The following is a 17484-nucleotide window of genomic DNA, read 5'->3' as shown; positions in this document are numbered from 1 at the left end:
CAGACCTTGTATACATATTTTTCTGTCTGTTCTGTTTTGAATGTGTGAATGCAAATATGTGCGAAAATTTCAGCCTGTATGCATCCCACACAATAGAGAAAAGGTTGAAAGAATTAAATTAATAATTACTTTTTTCCCCACTGCCTCATCTCTGTTCCCAGAATTAAATCATCCTTTGCCAGCACTGTGACCCCATTGATTGTACTACATTTTAAAAATCTATCCTCAATTAACTGTTTTGTTTAAAACATTGTTGCATATTGGGCCTTAGTTGGACATATTTAAAACTCTTTTTTTGCTTTGGGTCTCCGGGCCTGCACATTAGTAGGCTAACTTCACTTCTTACTTCTGAAGAGGAATGACAGAGGAATGACCCCCATTCCAAAACCTCACTTCACATGGCCTGGACCTTCCCTGGAATCCTCATGGCTGTTATGAATAAAAAATTGTATTTTTTTTAAGTTTCAGAGTTAAAAAAACCAAGCCAGACCGAGTCAGACTCCTTTGGTTTCACTGCCGAAGAAAAGCCCTTTATCACCCGTTAATGGCGGGTGATTAACTGATTGTTTCCCTGATGCTGGCCACTTGCCAGGACAGACCCCTCCGAGGTAAAGAAAATAGGAGTGACATCGGAGCCAGTATGCAAATAAGAAATGCAGTGCACCTTGGGTTTTTACAGTTTTACAGTTTTTACAAGAAAAAAACCCCTAAAATCACGAGTCAACAAGTGACGTAAGTGACGTCTAAGAATGGGAGCATAGTCCCGTACCTGCTTGGACCTTTTTATTTTCTCACCCTAACCTGAAAAGAAACTGATTAAAGAGACCCCCCCCGGGTTTTTAAACAAACAAACCAAGGACTCCACGACTCTCCCGTGAGGACAGAGTCCCCAGTTTTGTCTGCAGACCAGCGGACAAAACTGCATCATCCTCCTCCTTCGTGCCACGCCCAGGCAACGGCGGCGAGGGCGCAACCCGTCGATTTCTCCCCACCTGAGCTGATTCTTCTTAATAAAGGCATTAAAAAGGAGAAAGATCTCCTGCCCATTTATTTCAATGGCCCTTTCTGTTTATTGTCACACTGACTACAGTGGAAAACAGATTCCTGCTTAAGGCTGTGCTTTTCTAGCCAGACCAAGAGATCCAGGTTCATTTCTGTAGCCAAGGGAGTGGATTTTAGTGTAGTACAATGACTGCCCATGGACTTTGAAGCTGAGGCTCTAAGGCAAAGAGGAACAGTGGATATGCATTTCCCTGTCCATACAATGGTGGAGAATGAGCAGGATATGAGAAAGATGAATACAGTGAAAGAGTTGGATAACCCAGTTAGAGCAATAATTTCTCTTTCTAGGGATTGTGAGTCAGTATTTCACATTTTCCTTCCTTAGCAAATTCTGCAACATGACTCAGTGTGGTGCAAAGATGATGAAAATACCCAAGGCAGAGCAGCCCATGGGCCACTGCTCTCAGGCTGGGCTGAGGGAGGGGGATAAAGCAGACTAGTTAATGTATGCTTTCTCCCTCAACAGGTTGAAAGAGCTGGAGCATGAAATCCAGTAAAAGCAGCTCTCCAGTCCAGTGAAGCTCGGGACAATTGGCAGCACCAGGAAGGTTATCACTGTCTGCATCAGATGACTCTCCTGTGTGAGGTCAAAACCCCATTGGATTTGTAATGAGGAGGTGGATGAGGCTGTAAAGTCATTCCCAAGATGGAGCAGTGAGGGCCTTGAGGCAAGAAGGAGCCAATGAAGGGAAGAAAGGAAATGGACCGAAATATCATAATCACTGGATTTCTGCATCCTACCCCAAGGCTGTATTCCTCAGAGAATGGGATAGCGCCAGGAAACTAAAGGCACGCCTACTGGCTGATTTTGATGCTGGGATCCAAAACTGATGGAGAATTTGGGGATACTGCAGTCTGTAATGGGGAACCCCAGAAAATGACTGAAAGCAGATTTCCTTGGGAGTGCCTACAAAGGCCAGGCAACAGTGTAGTGGGGAATGGCACAAGCAGAACTTTATGAGGATTCCAGAACAGAAATAAGTGGAGAGACACAGGACAGGACAGAGGGAACTGACAGAGGGTTTTGTGACTGTAGGTTGGAAATGACTCAGCAGCTGCAAGACAGGAATGGTGGGTGTTGTGTTTGAGATGAATCAGCAGCTGCAGCTCAGGCCCACAATTGTGAGTAGAGGTCTGTGGTGAAGGGACTGCAGGCAGTTCTGTATTATGGCTACTGATCTGGTGTTGCAGGGAGTCATAAAGTGCATTCAAATTCCAAGAAACTAATTCCCTTCTGGCAAACCAGGCTTTTAATTTACCTTCCATGTATTATCATCAGAATGCTAACTAACCTGTCAGAGTCCAGTTGTTCCAAAGCAGGTACTGTCCCTCTCTGCTTTTTCATGCAGAATTCACAGCTTCTGAGGTCATCACTAAAAAGAAAACTTAGAAGGAGCGGTCAAAAAGAGCAGAAGGGTTTGGAAATGTGGCCATCTTTCACCACTAATACAGGATTCTGGAAATGGAAAGTGCTTCTTCTAAGAGCAGATAGCAGCAGCTAGGTTGTGTCATCCCATGCAAGAGCTGGGGATAGCATCCTTCCCCCAAAGGTTTTGTCTATCTCACCGTGACACAGAAACAACAAATGAAAAACTCCTCAGCTGGGAGTGATGGACAATTATTTAAAAAAATAGTGCAAACTGGATTTCCACTGAGGCATGGGTTGTACAAACACTTTCTCTTCTCATTCTCTTCTTGTGCCATTTCTGTTTTCATTTGCTCTTACTTGGACTGCTATTATTTATATAAAATTTAAAAGTAACAGTTAACAGTAGAATCACATGCAAGATATACAGTGTGAATCAAACCTGTTTTAAATCTAGTATTCTTTAAGAGCAAGAGTCACCTCCACAAGACAGTCCTTTCAAACCAGCTCAAAGGCCGTCACTTTTTACACTTGCTCAGACTTACCTACTTTTTTTTTTTAAATCTAGATTTAAGTGAAATAAACAGCACTGAGTGTAATTTTGAGAAAAGTGAATTCAGATAAAGAAGAAAGTTCATAGTTGGAAGCTTCTAAATCAGAAGATTGCAGAACCTGATTGCTTCATTGTCAACTGGAGGAGTCAGAAGTAGCTTTAATTGTTGAGACACTGCTCTGTGTGGCCTGTTAAGCCTCACATCATTTATTCAAACATCTTTATGTCTGTCATCAGCCAGCTCCATATGCATTCAATAAATATTGAAATATCTTTTACAACAGCCTTACTGTGTTCATTTTAAAATACTTTTATGTTTTTTCTCTAATTTACTTCAGGCTACCCTGACCAAATCTAGACACAATATAAGACATAAATTGCTTGAGAAGAGTTTCAGCTTCTTATTATTTCAGAAAATCACAGTTATTAAAGCAAGTTCTTAAGAAAATTAATAAACTAACTAAGATTATAAGAAACACAATATGGCAATATATTGTGCCTTCTGTTGAGGAATATAGTTGCTTAATATTTTCTGGGTTCTTTTTTTAGCAATTAAATCTTGGAACAGATTTTTAAAAAGCTCAAAATATCCAGAGACTCAGCCCAACATGCACTGTAGGCTTTCTGCACAAGGCATTACAGTGCTTGTACAATGCAAGTTATGTTCATTTCCCATGGAATCCGCATATACCCATAACTCTCTTTTCTATTCACATTTTATGATGTAGATGCTAATTTTTTTTCATTTGTGAAATGATCCAAGGCCTATTCAGAAAAAGATACCATTTAATGACTATTTAATTAAATTAATAACTATAATTAGTAGTTATAATTTAATAAATTAATGTATATATAATTATGGCAATAGAATGGGGCCTCCAAGTGGGTGGAGTCTACATATACCTAGTGTTCTTGAAAATGAGAATGTGAGGCAACTCTGCATTTGCTTATTGAAAATACAAAGAAGAGGAATGGTATAAGAACCGTGGGAATGCAAAAGTCATTAGGTTCATTGTCAGGGCCTTGGATCCCTTTCTCCCCAGGTAAAACATCAGTGACATTGTTATGACATGCTTTCTTTATGAATGGGCAATTATACAAGATTCTGTCTTAATTTCTCTTGTACCCTTTCCAGAGCTGACCACATGATATAACTGTTCATCAGATAAAGTACACAAATCACCACTGCAGTCTCCTTCCAGGCTGTAATTTGGTTTGGGGTAAATGAGGGCAGTACAATGATAAGATAGAGATCCAAGATAATTAGGTAGTTGATAAGAAAGTCTGTGATAGTTCACTGCTGTCAGAGGTGTTGCTCTGAACTGCCCTGATGCTGCACAGTCTGTGTCATGCTGTATATCCCAGTCACTCATACTAGCAAGGAAAAATATATAGTATTAAAAGAATTAAATAAATAATTCCATGCTTAAACAATTAAATGCAATTATGAAGTAAATTTGTCCTCTTTAATCATTCTTATTCTAATTGTGTTTTCTAAATAGCCGTTGAACACTGCTTGTTAACCTTGGTGACTTTCACTTCTGAATTTCCATGGGATAGATATCATTCCAGTTTCTCTCTTTCTCCAGCTCAGAGAAATTTTACTGTTCCCACCTCACTGTTTTTCCTTCAGTATCTATAAGCTGGGATCTGTAATATTGACTTGCTGTAATGGAATAGAATGATGAAAGAGATTGCATTGTCCCTTTAAATGTAACTGCATTTGGATTTTGAAAAGAAGTCAGTTGCAAAACTTCGGTATCTCATTCAAGTAGTACCTGCATGATTGCTAGGTAAGTGGGAGTAATACAAATAGTCTTCAAGGTGTCTGACACCTGGCAGTTGCGCAATAAACACTCTAAAATTTTAGAGTGTCCCGGGTTTTTTTTCTTTCAGTTCACTGAAAAAAAACCAGTCAATCCAAAATTGAATATTTCAATGTTATTTCCTGGTAAATTATTTGAATTGTGTAAAACAGAGTTGTCTGGAGAGGAAGAGACAAGTGTTTGTGTCCCATCGTAAAGCATTTGGACTGAGAACTGTGTCACAGGACAGACTGGACAGGTAATAGCTGCAGATGCAGAGATATCTTAGATGCATTGCATTATCTACACCTTCTGTAATGTGCTTGAACTTATCTTTGTCTATTGGATACAGCTCTTTGAAACCTGTGACTCTCGCTTTTACAGATATTCCTTCTGAAATGGGAATACATTAATATTGCCAACAAATTACTTTTTCTGTTTCTAATGCAGGTGAACATGTTCTGAAAATATAGCTGTGACAGGAATAGAATGATAATACTATCATGACTTCTCAGAATTGCAACAGAGAGGGTAGCAGTTGCCAGACTGTGCATTCTTCCCATCATACTCTTGATAATGTGATGCCCAATCTGCAATCTGATCTGTAATTTTTGGAATGTGAACTGTGCCCACAACTGCGGCACCTGAGCTCACGTTCCTTCGTGCATGTTCCTTCGCGCATGTCTGGCAGCCTGGCCCTAGGAAACAAATAGCAGAAGTTGTTTTGAAGATTTTTATGTTGGTGTTCCTCCTTCTTTCCAAATATAGCAGATTCACGAGGGTTTATGTGAAGAAGAACCCCAAAGGTGGAGAAGTTCAAATACTCTATATTTAGTTGCTTCTGTGACTGCCTTGGAGATTCTTTTCATGTAAATGACACAGTTAACCCTAAAAGTATATTCTTTGGGTTTTCTCACTATGACTTCCTAGTCATGTCTTGGAATGTGTGATATTTTATGTAACATAAACAATATGCTATTAATATAAGAAATATTTTTCTATTTTCATTGGAAAGGATAATACTATACTGTGCATAAGCAATATTAGAGAACTGACACAAAAGATAAAATGTTAGAAATTACATTTGCTTTCTAGCAGTGAGAATTATTCTTAAAACTGCAAAATGATCTTTCGTTAGCCCTAAGTTCTTCTGTCACTTGGGTATGGTTTCAATGTATACCACTCACATAGGGTAGACAAGTGTGTAAAAACTGACCATTTAAATTATTCAGTGTTAAATTACATTATGATTTGTTATCAGCTTATAATCTCTCTGTTTATTATTACAAATTTTATCTCCCACAGGTAATGCAACAAAATAGGAGAAGCTGAATGATTGACCTAGTTTAAAGTCATCACCAAGATATATTTAACACTCATTGTATGGCACCATGCAAACTAAAAATGCAGCCAAGAGTTTGTGTTCATCATACCATGGCAAAGAAATCATTATAGGTAGTGTCAAACATAGCTGCCATACCTGGAGAATTACCAGTTCTGAGAAGAAGTTTAGGAATATAGTTTAAATTTGTACTGTCAGTAGTTTTTTTTTCTTCCAATTTATTATTTCTAAATGCTCCTTGACAAAAATGTAACCTGTTCAAAGGCGCTTTTAACCAGAAATATTGTGGAGTTAAAAGTGTTCATGAAATAATTGCTCAGCTGCAGAGCACTCATGGGTCTGCAAGTTGGCAGAGGTTTGTGAACTTTGGATATAGGTCGGCAAAGTAAGCCCAATATGTTTTGTAAGCATTAGGGTATTGATGTGGGTGCTTCCCATACTCCAAGTTCTGAGCACATTATTCCTGCAAAATAAACAGATATCAGAGTTTTATTACTGAATGGTGGAAATGAAAATATCTCAAAAGAGTTAGAAAAAGGAAATTTCCAAACGAGGAATGATTTAAAACACCACATAGCCTACCTAAATAAAAAAAGAGCAAGAGGTGACATGCCACTTTTTGGAAATTTGAACTAAAACACTAAACTTGTGATCTGCTCTGTGATAGGGATAATCAGTTTTCAACTGAAGTTTGTATATGGCATCACATGAAAATAGGTTGGGAGTCAATGTTTATAGCTGACGTCAGAAAAAACTTAAGATGCAAAGAAGGCTTTAAGGCATAACTATTTTCCTTGGTAATTCAAAACAGGAGAAGCCAAATGGAATAAGTGTATTCAGTTACCTTTTCTTTTTCAATAAACTTGGTGACTCCAAAGGGCAAATTATGGAAAAATGCCGTGGGTGCCCAGGAGATGTTCAGGCGGAAAAATACTTTGTGGTCTTTTCCCCAGGGTTTGGATGAAGGTCACCCGGATACAGAGTTCTTACAGCAGTTCTAGAGACACGACCTCTGATCTTGCAGACTTCAAATCAGAAGATGGACAAGGACTTGAGCACTAATGCTTGTTACTCTGCTGTATGAATAGGAAATGGCCTTCTTAAGGGCTTCAGTTGATCTGACTTAGTGTTTGTGAAAGTCCCACTCTAAGTAATGCCACCATTTCATTTATTTGGAGACTGATTGCCTTGAGCATCCAGGAACTCACACTGAAATCAGGAGGGGCAGATGAGACATAGATTCTCCCCAACTATTAACACAAAGATTGTAGAGGTTTCAAGAGAAGTCAGGTTAAGAAGCAAGCTGTTCATAGAGGACTCTGGTGTGCAGAGCTGGTGCACACAAAAAACCCTGCAGGACAGAGTCACATTTTTTGGATAGCTGGTCACTTCCAGTAACTGCTTTGGCTAATGTTTGTAGGAGATGACAACATTGTAATTTTAATGACTGTAGGCTGTAGCATGTACTAACATCAGTGAATAAGTAATGATTAGATACAGAACATTCATATCTTAAAATACATTTTGAAGAGTTGCCAAATTTTTAGTTTTAAGAAGCACTTTTATACCTTCATAGCCTTTAGAAAGGCTGTAGTCTCTCCTTGTTCAAAGCAATGCTGACACGGAAACTGGATCAGCTTGCTCAGAATCTTCTTCAACTAAGTTTTGAAAAGCTCAAAGAACAGAGATATCACAGCCTCTCTTGAAAACCTATTGCACTGCTGAATCACCCTCACTGCAGTGTTTGAAAGTTGTTGCTTTTTTTCCTTGCTACCTCTTAGAAGAGTCTGGTTCTGTCACCTCTGTGACCCTGATGGACACAGCAATTAGTCCAGCACCTTCCCTTCCCCTCCCCTCCCCTTAAGCAATCTCCATGATAAACAAAAGCAGCCCCCTCAGTCTCCCCTTGAACAGTGTTTTGACCCTCTGTTTGATGTGCTCCTGTTTGCCAGTGTGGGGAGCCCAACCCTGGATGCAGTCTCTTATTAAACACAGCTTAACCCCTCTGAAATAGAAGGGAAAAATAATTTCTCTTGACGTACTGCCTACAGTATTGCTAATGCAATCTAGCATGTGGCTGACCTTCATTGATGCAAGGACACCCTGCTGGCTTATGTTCAACTTGCAGACTCTTTTCTGCAGAGATGGTCCCCAGCCAATCTTTCCCTAGCCTGTAGTTTTCCTTCCCTATATCTAAGACTGAGTTTTTGTCTTTGTTGAGCCCCATGAGATCCCTCTTGGACTCAGTTTTATCAAGTAATCTCTGAATGGCAGCCTTGCCTCCCAGTATAGTGAGCATTGCCCACACTTTGGGGTCATGAATTTACTGAAGGTGCGCTCTGTACTTTGAAAGCATTTGTGATACCATCAACAGTGTGAACCAACTCTGATTAATCCAGTAGTGCTCAGTCAGTCTCTCCTAATTAACACACAGAGCACAGAGACATGTCAAAGCTTCCAAACCACCAGCCCCTGTTGTGTTTCATGGATAAATAGGTTAAAAACTAGGGAAGTCACTATGGAGATCATTGGGAATAACTAAGATAAAATATGCATTTATATTTGCTATGCAATTGTTGAGTGTTACACTGATACTTGAGCTTGCATTTAGTGATAGTGGATGCACACTGAGCACACTTCCACACTGGGACATAAGGGCTGAATCAAGGAGAAATGGTGTTACTACGGAGTCACCTCCTGATGCTGTTTTATGGCACCAAATTTGTGGTGCCTTGTGATCTTTCTGTCACATCACCTACACTCCCTTCAGCAGCATGAGTGATATTTTTCTTTGTCATTCAAGGGAAAGGTGTCATTTTGGATCATCAAAACAAACAAAAAATTCCTTGGTTAAGAGGCAGTTTAAGGAGTATTTAAACATATTTAATTGCTTGGTCCATGGCCAATGATAGTAAGAGACTTTAGGGAGGCTATAAATGGGCCTCTGCCTGAGAAAATTAATGAATCATACTTGCAAAGGGAATGGTAACTTTTTATTTCAAATCCTATTCTCAGATTCTTTCATGAAGATAGAACACTTGCTCTAAGAGTTTGTTTTTTCTAAATGTCAGTCCTATTCAGGGTTATGTAAGTCAATGCAATTTCTTTCCACTTAAGAAAGTAGTTAGCTGTCACTGTGAACATGCACTTCAAAATCTCCAGGACAGTTTTCATAACAAAAAAATTCAGCTGTGCCTGGAGTATGCACAAGTGGCCAAAGACCTGACTTCTCAGGATAATTTTGTTCTGTACTCAGTTTTAATCAATGCACATCTGTTTAAGGGGACAACTTTCTGGTATATCCAACATTCTCAGGGGGAAGTGTGTGATGATTAATTTTGATCATTCATCTGTCTTTAATTGTGTGGTTAGAACATACCTCTCTCTGCGGTGAAGTACAATTTCTCTCAAGTTCTTGGTGAAGATGAGTATAAAAATTCACTAATGCAAATACATCTCTTGTAGCTCTTTGGATGTCCTGTTATATCAGGCCCAAAATTCATTACCTAATAAAATATAATCAGATAACATGAATCTGAAGAAGAATCCTGCTTTATTCAACAGGGTGAATACAACAGAATCTGAGGAAAAACAAAAATTCAAACAAAAAGATCCCAACCATCAAGTTTTCCAGCAGATGTATAACAAATTACTAATAACTAAACAAATTACTAACAAATTACTAATAAGTAAACAAATAAATTATTTTTGTTCTACTAGTTACTTTAATACATGCATTAAATAAAACCCAACTAATTCCATTTTATAGGAGATTAGTTATTTCCTTTCTCGGTGCTTATAAAATTTTATTTTAAGTTTAGTTCACTGCCATCTCTCTGGATCAGTTTCCTTTTGCGTACAACACTCCAGTTTCTGCCATAAAATTTTCCATGAGGTGTATAACAGTCCTTTTCCCAGAAGCTCAGGATAATGAGTTCTGCAGCCCTTGACTATCTTTCTTAACTATTGCAATACCATATCTGCACAAAAAGAGCAGAATTACTCACACAGTAACACAATAACCTGAACTTTGCCTGGCTTAGCTATCAAAGCTGATTAATAGACAACTACTTCTGAACAGGCCATTACCTAGCAGTAAGTGTTCCTTCCCAGCAACAAGTATGTTGAAGAATATCCTTCAGGATATTCCTTTTGAGAGGAACATATCCAGCTTCTGTGATTTTTCTCAGAGAAGACCATTTAAACTCTATTGGCTTGGGATCTAGCTCTGATAAAATCACCGAATCAAAGATCTTCCAATAGTTAATGCAATAAACCACTGTCTTCTTTGTCACTTCTCTACCAGAAAAATTCTGCAAGCAGGTCTTAAGATACCATAAGTGGAATCCACTATTTTCATTGATTATTCATTTTCTGGTGTTGAAAGCAATGAGTTCACATAGGCAGAGATATTTGTTTTCACTTTAGGACCAATGGATTCTCTAAAGTAATTTTGCAGAACAACCAGTCAGATCTGACATCTGCCCATAACCTTCTGCTACTGCCAAAACTTTCAGAACAGGTGAAGACGTCACTGCAACAATCTTCAAGACTGCAATTTGAAGAGTAACAAGTGCAAAGGTATTTATAGGACCTCTTATATTGTGAGGGAAATGTTAGGAAGCTGCAAGGGCTAGCTGTACCCTAAGAGATGGGACAGAGCCTGACTTTACACCAGACAGGATAGGGGCCTCCCATCTGGGGTACAGTCCCACACTGCTTGAGCAAGGTGAGTAGGCAGACCTGGAGATGGTTGCTCAAGCAAGAGCCTAGATTTTCAAGAAATTTCATGGTGGTGAGGCAGGTCTAAGATCAAGCCAGGAAATTAATCCATTGGTCAGAACGATCTCCAGTGATGGTGACAAGGCCTGCTTATCACAAAGTACACATCCAAGCTGACAAGGCAAGTGTGAAATCAAGCTAGAAGTCATGGAGCCCATGGTCAAACATGTTCCTTTCTTCTGCAGGCAGGAACTGAAGACACAAGACAGGCCTTAAACCAGGCTTCTATGCTTCTGGGAAGAGTGTGTATGTGTAGCTTTTTTGAAGGCTCTTGGGTGGACTGGTCAGGGTCATGAAAACCCATTAGTATGCTCAGGAACATGACAGTAAGGGTCTCCTTCCAGCAAAAGTGTCCTCACATCCCTCAGGGTTCTGGAGTCAGAAAGGACTTTACGGAGAGTGGATTAGCTGTTGTGGGTTTCCACAGGACTATTTCAGGGGACACAAAACCAAGGGCAGACTATTGAGAAAGAGAAGAAAGTATAGGAAAATTTGAGCTGCAGAGTAGAACTCAGAGTGCCTATGAGGTTCCTAAAGGCTAGGTGGGCTTGAGAGACAACAGGGGATGAGTGGGTAAATTCACTATATCCTTGACAAGATTTGGGAATGGGGCAAGGCAGAGGAAGTAGGGGAAGGAAACCCTAGGGAACAAAGGAGGAAACCTGGAAACCTAGGCTATGTGAGAGACCATACAGACTTTAAGGTGATGAGTATGAGGCTGGAGATATCAGATGAGGCTGGTCAGGACCATTAAAGCCTTTTAGTACACTCAGGGACCTGACCAAGGGCAGGGCAGAGAAACAAAACCAAGGATTTTCAGTCTGCTCTGAGACTTCACAGGTTGCAGTAAACAACCTGTGAAATTTGTGGCATTATTTGTAGCAAGCCATGTAACCTGAGATGTACAGTTGAATGGCTTCACCAGGAATTGCTCTCAGGATATTGTTAAAGACAAACATTTAACAGGGCCCAGATTTCCCCTGTTTGTGAGGACCAAAGTTTAACCTCTGTCATCAGAACTTACCTTCAAAATTCTTCCTCTTACACCAAAGCATATATTCAGGAGTTCCCCTAATGGTGCTTTGGACAACTTAGAGCTGTAAGTACTAAGTGGTGTCACTTGTTGCCACAAAAAAACATCTCGATCTTTAGGATCAAGAAGAATGTCTACTGAAAAAGCAGGATCTACTCACTCATACACAGAACTTTATAGTTGCTGAATGAAAGACTTAGCTATTCTTGTGGCATTCCAGGCCACAAAATAAAACTAAATAGTAAGGTGCTTTTTTTTGCTAATGGTTTTTCCCACTCTGTTGTAGGCTGGTTTGGAGATTCCTGGTAACACCCTTGGGCTACCTTTAAATTCCAGATCTCCACTGAGGAAATCTGTATGAGAAGCTCTCATGACTTGATTTCAGTATCTTATACCTCACTGTTGATGCCTTAAGTTTTAGCTTTCATATTTTCCAGATTCTGTATTAGTACATAACTCTGAATTTCATATGAAATGCTTGCAAGTTCTCTTCACAGTTTATTCAGGAAAAAAAAATTCTTTTCCAGCCCCAGAACCAAGGACATCATTGCAGCTTCAGGCCCAACAAGTGTAAACAACAGTGAATGGACGACAGCAATCTGGGAGGATGGGACTCCATAACCTGAAGTTGTATTTGGACAATTAACCCCAATATGTAAATGGAAAAGTGTGAAAATGTGGGACCCATTGTCCATCTTGGGTGGAGCCATGGCTGGGCTCCTGCACTGCCCAAAGTGCATCTTTTGAAGGCCTTTTAATAAATACCTTCTTTATGCCTTTAACACTGTCCAGGCTCTCTTCCAGGGAGCCTCTCAAGGCGTCACTGTCATGATTTTAATGTCAGTCTACAGTCCAAGTGGAGATCCAAGCCCTTTTTTTCTTTTTCTTTATTACCTATATTTGTGTTAGGATCCACTACCTGTTCCCTATCTGCAGGAGTAGATTATTAGTTTCACATTTACTCAGTCCACCTTTTATAAAGGAATATGCTTCTGCTTCTATTGAGTACATGAGTCCATAGGACACACTCCCTTGACAGGAGGCTGAGGGTTGGTCACTATGTAAACCACCAGCAAATAAGCTTCCCAACTTTCTCAGAGAAAGCTTTCTGACCTGAGCTAGACCTCAAAGTAGACAGAGTAGAAAACCATCTGTGTCTGGGCTTCCACACTGAGTTAGAATCGTACTGACTCCCTCAATCAAGGTTTTTTAGGAATTAGTAATACTCTTGGTGATCCTATTTCACTAAGAGATCTCCTTCACACTGCCAATATAACTGCAGTTATCAGAGGTCTTCAATTCTCTTTTGGCTTTTCCTGGAAACGTTACAAAGTCTGCTGCAAATGTTGCAGGGGGGGATAAGTTTTACAAAATCTAGTGATCTTTGTGCTGCTTTTCTGTAACAGTCAGTAGTGTTATTGCTGATCCCTCATCCAACTGACCAGGACCTCAGGAATGCATCTTTCAGGGAAGTCTCTGCCTCTGCTACCATTCCTCACCACGAGTAGCTGTCCTTGCTTCTGCTAATCTGAGTCAAGAAGTAGAGATCACTTCCCTTCAACTTTCTTAATCAGGCTTACTACACACACATTTTCACACACAAGGCCACACTATTAATTAAAAGAATTCAGTGTAATATTTTATTTACAAGCAGCTTCCCTCTAGCATTTTGCACTCCTCCAGGACAGAAGATGGATTAATGGAATTACACATCAGGATTAGTTGCATAATATAGAGTAAATCCTTCAAGGACACATATGCCCTGATATAGTTTATAATGTATTGTTAAGTTATGTCTGTTGCTGAGTTACCTGTGATTTACTGGTGGTGAAGTAATTAATATTTACACAGCAGATGAGATCTTGTGAAGATAAGAGTTTCTCAAGACTGGTGGAGATAACACCGCTAGTATTCTGCTTCTGGAATATCTAGTTATTTTCCTCTGTTACTTTGTTTTGGCTTTTGATAGATATCATTACTCAGCTGTGTGATATCAATGTGTACATAATGCTGTGCATTTCCATACAATCATCCTCAGCTTTGTTTTCCTATGCTACAGAAGTAAGATATATAACTTGAACAACTGGAAATATCACAGTCCAACAGGATTCCCTAACGTATCTGTAATACATCAATCAGTTGCTGCCTAGCTATTATTACAATCTTCTCAGATGGAAGATTATCCATTATGGACATGGAGAAACTACATCATTGTTTATTGCTGGCTTGGTGAATTCTTGACTTTCTGTTCAGTGTTCTCTCTATACTTTGACTCTCTCTGTCATTTGCTTTTTCCTGCTCTCATTCTTTTCTCTTACAACTCACATCTTTAGAGTTTTTATTAGATGTTGAGATTTCAGACAAGGAATTGCAGTACAATCAGAAATGTCCAGGCTTCGGGAAGTGTTGAAAGACTGGTCTGGTTGTAGGTTGCACTTCCAGTCTTCCTCTTAAGGTGGTAGTGTAAACTTGGGAATGTGATCTGTGCACTTGGTTTTTGCTGTTGCTGAAATGACAGAATTTGTCTTGTCATATCCAAACTGGGAATTTTTAAGAGATAATTTTTATGGTGAAATTATTTTGTGAATTTCAGAAAAAAATAGAAAATGTGGTTTTATTTTTAAGGTTTGAGCATATATGTGATTCAGAGAGATTATATGCAAAAAAGACATGGAAGAATAAGAGTTTCTGAATTGGTTTGACAGTCTGTGGCTCTGGAAGAACAGGCAAATCTTTGTGTGAAAATTTGTCCAGGCAGATGTTTGGGAGCAATACTTATCTCTGACAGGTAAAACTTGTCTGTGCTCTAGCCAAGATAACTTGGCTACTCAGGGACTCTGAATGTGTTAAGCATCTAATTATGCTACTTTATTTGTCTATTTAACATGAATGTGGGGGCCCAAATCTGGAAGGCAAATGAAGAAGAGATTTTCAATTTGTAATAATAAATGAATTGACTTCCCCTTCTTTCCTTTCTCTTCAAAAGCCCTTTGTGTAAATTCTCTTGATACAACTCATTACATAATCTTGTGTGCTTAACAGAAACCTTAAAAAAAATTTCAGAAGATCAAAATGGGGGATATTTACCATGCCCAGCCAATTTGGTTTCTCCTTTAGGTTCAATAGGTTTCCTTATTTTTACAATGCCTTTTATCTTTTGCATTTCCTGCTGCTCAGAGTTTGCATTCCTGTGGATTTTGTGAAAGACTGAGATTACACTTACATCTTTGTAGTAACTCTAAAATATCTCACAGTTCTCGCAATTCCCTCTCCCCCTGAAAAACCTGTAAGATAAAACCAGAAAGATTAAAAATAAAAAAGCACTCCCATCCTGATTTGTCACCAGAAAAGCACTTTGGATTTAATCTTACATACCTCCAGCACTCAAAATTTCCAGGAAGGTTAACAGGAGTTTTGTAAGAACATGGAATGTAGGGGTCAGGAACATTCAGAAGGAAAGGAATCCATGTACTGTGCAAATTACGTCTGTCTCTACATTAGCACTGAAATTACTTTTATAGTAGGCCAGGTAATAGCTGTGCTGATTTAATTTTGAAAAGAAAGAAGGCACTGAAAAGGTGGCTAGGAGGAAAAAAAAAACCAGGAGACTATGTGAAAAATTCTCCTGTAGTGTTTTTCTCTAATTCTCCTGTTATAATTTTTACTTCTCAAGTACGTTGCTGGCAAATACTAGCTTGAATTTCAGGTTCACCAAAGGTCACCTCATTCACACTCAACTATTCTGATTTGCTTTAAAAAAAAAAAAATCAAAAATTAAGGCTGACCTAAAAGGAATGGATTGTACTATAAAAAAAGTGCAGAGTATTTTCTCTAGCATGATAACAATCCCCAGTGACAAAAGTGTTTTTTTTCCTCCCTTGTATTTATGGCAGGTATGGGAAAATCGAATTGGTTGTTGCTGAAGTATCTCCACACATTGGTTTATTTGCACTCAGTTTCTATAGTCCTGCAAAGGGCAGCACATCCTTACTGTGCCATGTATGACATTGGTAGATACCCCAGAGCCATGGGGTGACTGAACTGCACAGAACCAGCATCGTTCCATCACTGCAGGTCTGTTTCAATTTTGTGTAGTTAGACACTGTGGTGTGAGAAACAGATTTGGACAGGTTGTGCTTTTCATTTCTTCATGCTTACATTGCTATGGATGGCCCATGCATATGGAAGGGAATTTGTGTGGAAGGAGATGTTGACATCTGCTGTCATATTTGTTAGAAGGGGTCAAGCTGGAATCAAGAGAGTGCAGGAATCAGGTCAGTCAGAATTACCCCATTTCAGAAACAAGAGAAGTCAAGGCATACACCAATAAAGGGCATCACTGGCAGCCAGGATAAAGACACTATTTGCAGTAGGAGCTTGGAACAAGGAACAGGTAGAGCTAGAATAATGTCAGGAGCTAAAGGGCTAGAAGCCAGTCACAACATGACTCAGGAGCTGAGGAAAGGGAAAACCACATACACCAAACCTGTATAGACCTACAATCCACACCTCAACTGCAAGGCCTTATCAGGTCCTTAGTTTTTGAATAAAATTATTTACAGCCTTCTAGACTGAAAGCCCAGCAGTGCTTAAGTGGTATGGTCATGATGTGCTAAAGAGGTTTCAGTCCCTACCATATGCTTACATATTTCACCCACCTTTCATCTCCGTACTCTATTTCTGCTGAAAATGCCCTGACCATGAATTACAGGAAAACACTCTTTTGCAGTATTAGACTTCATGTTCACGCAAGTGGGTAAAGGAAAACTATTGAGCCAGCTTTGCTGCAGTCTGAAGCTCTAATGAGAGGTCTGATTAGCTGCCCACACCATGTGGTGAGTCCACCTGAGACAGGTTTGCAGCTGCTGGGGCTGCCATGGCTGCTGCAGCTGGTGCCTCCATGGTTAGCTAAGAACACCTTCCTCGACCTGATGTCTGACTGCTCTTCACTTCTTGTCCCATAGAACTCCTGTCAGGGTGGCAGCGCTGCCCAGAGGAGGCAGGAATTAATCACTGCTTTCCTGCCCTGCTGATACCGCTCTTCTAGGGCTTCCTTGGAGAGACAGTGGAAAGTGTTCTCTGCTTGGGAAAAACAGAGATTGTGTTCGTCTGTCAGAGGCTATTAATACTTCAGTATCTAAATACCTTTCTCAACTTCAAGAGGAGTTGCTTCCCCCACCCCTCACAGTGTTAGAATTGATATTGATCTATTGATATTCTTTAAAAAAAATTCTTTAAAAAAACTATTAAAAACACAATATATGCTCAAAACACCTGGCTGGTATAAATTCTAACCTCTCAAAGTAGCAAGTAATATATTCTTCCCATTATTACAGCTTAACCTGACACTTCCTCCTAGATCGGGTCAACTCAGTGAATTTTACATTTAGGGTAAGGTCCCTCAAGTTTGCCTTAAATCATTGGTTTTTGTGTAGAAATTTATGATTTTATAGAAGAGCATACATCATGAGTTTACAGAAGTTTGGATGTTAATCCTGGTTTTGTAGTTCTAAGAAACCTCTAAATAAACCAGGAATTTCA

General features: G+C 39.4%; 1 long non-coding RNA gene across 1 annotated transcript; it reads right to left on the bottom strand.

Moving 5' to 3' along the window:
* Nucleotides 1-13997: 13997 nt before the first annotated feature.
* Nucleotides 13998-16945, bottom strand: LOC135295562 (uncharacterized). Its single transcript, XR_010357687.1, has 3 exons — nt 16602-16945; nt 15167-15227; nt 13998-14449 (listed from the first exon to the last, which is right to left on the bottom strand). It is a non-coding gene; the product is annotated as an uncharacterized LOC135295562 (long non-coding RNA).
* Nucleotides 16946-17484: the final 539 nt, after the last annotated feature.

This window comes from Passer domesticus, chromosome 2 (assembly GCF_036417665.1).
Source record: "Passer domesticus isolate bPasDom1 chromosome 2, bPasDom1.hap1, whole genome shotgun sequence".
Taxonomy (NCBI): Eukaryota; Metazoa; Chordata; class Aves; order Passeriformes; family Passeridae; genus Passer; species Passer domesticus.
The sequence above is the reverse complement of the archived record's forward strand: the minus strand, read 5'-3'. Positions and strand labels throughout refer to the sequence as shown.